This window comes from Micropterus salmoides, unplaced genomic scaffold (genome assembly GCF_014851395.1).
Source record: "Micropterus salmoides isolate LMB-PRFRI ecotype aquatic unplaced genomic scaffold, ASM1485139v1 Ms_hic_scaffold_15, whole genome shotgun sequence".
Classification (NCBI taxonomy): domain Eukaryota; kingdom Metazoa; phylum Chordata; class Actinopteri; order Centrarchiformes; family Centrarchidae; genus Micropterus; species Micropterus salmoides.
The window spans coordinates 2,734,770-2,740,068 of NW_024040596.1; positions in this window are offsets into that span (position 1 = coordinate 2,734,770).

The following is a 5,299-nucleotide window of genomic DNA, read 5'->3' on the forward strand; positions in this document are numbered from 1 at the left end:
AAACTGAAGTTAAACTGAACAAGGGGAGGAAGTTGCTCTACAGAGGCGAGCTGTAGGCCTATATTCTATAAAGATTACACCACAAACCTATTTTATTGTCTTCCGTGTGTCACCTGACTGTTTTGATCCAGTCATCGAGTGATCTTGCCTGCTAGTTGGATTAAATCCAAAATCGAACCATGGATTTGGAGAATCGTTACACCAACGGTAGAATTGTTTTTATTGTTTGGCGTCGACTTGGTCCTGAAGTATCGGTTCTCTTGACATCCCTAGAACAAAGGTAATAATGGCGGTGATGTGCAAAAGAAGACCAACATAAGAGAACAGGTGTTTAAAACTCATAGATTCAGTGCAGCCCAGCTCTGTTTTAAGCATTTAATCTTAAACACAAGCGCAGACGGACACAGTGAGGGACCTGTCCTTGTAAGGTAAAAGCAGACTGCTGGCCTCCTCTGACAGAAGGTACAAACAGACCTGTGTGTGTTTTACATGAGCCGTTCACAGTCGGGTCTTGTTGGATCTGATTCAAAGTAACTTACTCTAACGCACACACAGACATGCATGTAGGATTAAATCAGATAAATGGTTTGGATAGTTATTTTTATTTTTACATTTTGACAAAGACGCATCTGAAACGACCTTTTCGGGAACGTCCACGTTAGCTCGAGTCCCGAGGTTCATTCCTGACCTCCAAGCTTTTCTTTTAAGGAGAAGAAATTACGAGGAAGTTTCAACTGCATACTGTCCATGAACGCAACGCTCAGATGTCCGAGCTTCTCACTGGCATGTGAACGCGCCACAGACTCAGTTTGCCTGTGGCTGGTGATAACTCGCCACCCTGCTCGACCTCGGCTCAACGCGCTTTATGATCAGTGTTCCAGAAATGTTTGTTATTCAGAGTCTGAGCAGAATTTCTGACATAAACTTAAACTGATATTTGAATTCTCTTTATTTGGCCGCACACTAGAGGATATCCGGCTAGAAACCTGCTGATTCCCTCTTCTCAGCCTCGAGTTCATCCACAGTTTGATTCTCTGCTTTTGTTTGTTTCTGTCTGAAGTCACGTTCGATCACGCGAGATTCTGCGAGATCGCCGCTCTGAAACCGTTTTAGTATAAAGGCCAAGTGGCGTTAAGATTAAAAGATTAAACATCGGTTCATTCTGTCGTTATGTCTGTGGTGTCTTACATTTTTTAAATCCTCTCGTGTGCACCGGTGCGTTGGGAAATACAAAGTACAATGGTAGCTGGCGTTAGCCGTCCTTCTTTCATGGGTCCAGCTGTCGTGATCGCAGCTGATCAGACTGTAGTAGTTCTGAACGTTAACCTTGAACTCGGGTTAACGGCTAACAACACCTGCTCCCTTTGAACTGAATGATATTACAGCTGCTTTTTAGTTTCCACACAGATACGATCAAGTTATTCATGATCAGTGGCAGAAAAATAAATAAAACGTACATTTCTTCTTCTTGACAATTAGAATTTTTTCAAGCGTACGTATGCTGGTTTATATCAAAGACAGATTTTACTTTGCGTTCAGCTTTAATGTAATATAGTTGTTTTGTCAAACTGAACATTAGAGTGGATGTAGAGGAGCTGCTTTTAGGACAGGACCCTGTGTATTTGTTAAAATATGGTAATTACGGGAAAATGTGCCTCCACACCTTGAGGCAGGTGTAAGGTCTGTCCATGTCGATGTTGTCACTGTAATCCAGAAACAAATAACAGCGGAGCGGGAAACTCTGCATTGAGAAAAGAGGTCAGAGGAATCAGAGCGTGCATATGATCCCATGTAGGTCTGATCTGATTCATGAACATGAGGCTCATTTATTTAGTAGGAATTAGAAAAAAGCTGCAGCAGTAATGTGTGTGTGATGATCTGCCCTGTCCTCAGGCCAGAGGAGGCCGCCCTACAACTAGGTCACCGCTAACAGGACCTCAGATGGCTGATGGGAAAGACGGAGAGAAAACGAGAGATATATAATAAGGATGATGTGATGAAGAGGAAAAACTGGAGGGAACAGACGAAGGCGAAGGAGAATAGAATGGAGGTGTGCTCCTGGATGTATTATTAGAACCCAACAATGAGTTTGTAGCTTCCAGGTTTTGCAGCTCATTGAATATGCACAGAGGTGCAGCAGAGGGTAAGACTGGCCTGAAAAGATATGTGGTTCCTCGTCAGGACGATTATGTAGCAGCTTATTACGACCTGTATTTATGTTTATTGTTAAGCCACGAAATATCGGATTTTAAAATTCTCAAATATCTGTGTCTGTCTCAAAAACCCGTATCGCTCAGGCTCTAGTGTAGCTAAAGCCGCATTTCCACCAATAGTACCCGGCACTAAACGGTCCTTCAGCCCATCGTTGTGTGTTTCCATCGCGATCTAAAGAACTGACGTACGCCGCACAGAGCAACGGACAGGCATCGTTATTTAGAAACGTCACTATCCATGAGCAAAATGTAGATATGAACATCAGATTTGATTGGATTATAACAACAAAACAAAATGTTTGACCATTAAAAAAAAAGCTTCTTGTTTTTGTGTGTGAAACGCACAATTCAAGTTCACAACAAATTTAATGACAAACTGGAAAAAGCCATCAGGTTCTTCAAAGAACTCCCAACACAAACATATAAACAGTTTGTTGGTCTTTAAAATATTTCCAGCCAACAAGAGCTGCAGATCAGCAGCAGCATCGCGTCTGTCTCCGTCTGAGCGTCGGAGGAACGTGATGTTTAACGAGCTTGATTACCTGCTGTAATCAGTTTGTTTTGGAGAAGAGGAGCCGGACTTCACTCGCCGCACACCGGCTGCTGTTTCCGAGCTGTAAATATAACGCAGACGATCTCAGGTGACATCGCAGAGACGCGTGTGGCTGTCTGGGTGTTGACCATGATTTATTGGTTCGACGGTGGAAAAGTAACAACAAAACACCTGAAACGCTCGACTTAGCCCCACCGAGCAGGGACTTTTTTTAGGGGCCTGGAACTTAATTTAGATCCTGGTCCCTGTGGTGGAAACCCAGTGAGTTCCTCCAAAGGTTCCTGGTTCTCGAGTAAAGTTCATGTGGTGGGAACACAGCGTTAGTTTAGGGGCGATGACACCAACTCTGCGTGTGTGCGTGTGTTGGAGAGAGACACACATTTGTGTCAGTGTGTTTCTGTTAAACCTCGGGCATGAATGAGTTAGTACTGACCTACATCTCATCTCACGCTCCAGCACACACACACACACTAACAGTCAGACACACACACATTAATACGAGTACACGTGGTTACACACATGTTGATGCACACTGACACTTGCAAACACACACAGTTAGTCTCTCTTGGTGAAATGCTGAATGCGACAGCTCAGCACAAATCATAGGAATCTGAGGTCGATCACGGGTCGAAGCTCCGCCTGACGCCGCTCAGACATGTTTCACACAGCGCGTCGCTGCTGCAGCTGCTGCTGGTTCGGTTACTGTTCTGTATCCATCAGCTTCACACTGACACCTCGACCACGTCATCTTCATCGCCCTCACGTGTCAAGACGTTAAAGAGGTGGAATGATTTCATTAGGGTTAATTAGTTGGTTCGTTACACTTCGATGAAGAATAATACTGTAAATAATGGATTGATTCAGTGTTTCACGAAGGATTTTAAGAGACTGTGGTGGGTGGAATGGAAGAAAATTACATTAATTTGGTGCAAAATTAAGAGGCTATCTATGAAGAACGGTGCACTCTTGTAAACAGTGTTGTGCTCTAATAAACTATTTGGTCATAAACCCACTGTAGAGCTGTAAATGAAACAGCAAAAGTTAACAAATGTATTTAATGTTTTTCCAGCAACGCTAAATCAAAGAATAGAAAATAGAATAAGTAAGTCATTTCCCTAACATTTTATTACTGTTGTTTTTGTTTTCTTATTTCCATCCTGTACAGACGCCTTATTTTGAAAACCGGACGTTGTCACATGTGTTTCCTCTCGCGCTAAATCCATCCGACCCGGTTTGATAAATATGTTTTATGTGGTTCTGGTCTTCACAGCCTCTCATCATACTAAAGAGACAACCTGACAGGATAAAGTCTCTAACCTGCCTGTCAGCTCGCTCTGGGCCCTTTCACTTACCGTAAAGGCTTGAATACGTGTGCACTCCAAATTCAGGTGCGGCTAACTTAATCTCTTCACAGACGTGTCTGTTAGTGTGCGAGCTCACAGCAGCGCCCACAAAACACAACGGAGGTCTATTGTGAGATGTGTAAAAATATTTTCGGTTCATTTTGAAACTATGGTGGAACAAATTAGACTCTTGTTAATTAATGGGAAACACTGATTGATACCGTACTGAGCTCTTACTAGTATCTGATGTCGCTCGTAGATTTCATACTTTATTGAGTCTTGTATGTTGTTCCTCAAATGTAAGTCACTTTGGCTAAAATAGTCTTCCAGTTGAGTAAATGTAATTATTGTGCTGTTTTGAAAGTTATTGTGCCAGCAATTTATTTTGTTTTAATGTAAGGCAAAATATAAAACTGCACCATATTGAACTATTGATTTAACAGCCACCAAAATTTTCTCCCAAAACGTTTCTTTATTGTTTAACTTCCTGCAGATTAGGGCTGAACAATTAATCAACATTTTATCAAAATTACAACATGGCCTGGCGGCAATTTTCAAATTGCAGGAGGTGCAATGTTTGTTAAAGGTGGTATGTGTGTAAAAATACTCGTGCTGCAGAGATGCCCTGGCCCACACATCGTAGTCTACAGACTTAAGAAAGCATCTTTGTTTGGTACATTCCCCGTGGCAAATCACATCGCAATTGCAATATTTTAGAGAAAATAATGGCATTTAAATATTATATATTTAAATATGTTATATAAATAACATTCTGTTGTATTTTGACAGTGCCAGAAACTAAGGCAATGTGAAAGGCAAAATAAACAACAGCACCGCATTGAATTGTTGTCCCAGACTTGATCATTTCATTTCCTGCAGGTGTTTTTCTGACATTTGCTGGTGCTGCAACTCAGTCTTTCACAATACAAAAGTACACAAAAGGAATGACCTGAGATAAATATAATCCAATAAATGGCTGGCGAAAGTGTCGACTGCCGTGTGGAGGAGGAGGAGGAGGAGGAGGAGGAGGAGGCGGCTCCTGATGTTGGGAAACAAGAAGAAAACAAGCAGCATGTTGATTTTGCTCGTTATAATATGTTACTGTGTCTCTTCCCCTGTACTGATTGAGAGTTCTGCCACTTCTGTTTTCTGAGAGAAAAATGGCGTCTCTGTGCGACCCCTCTCCTGAA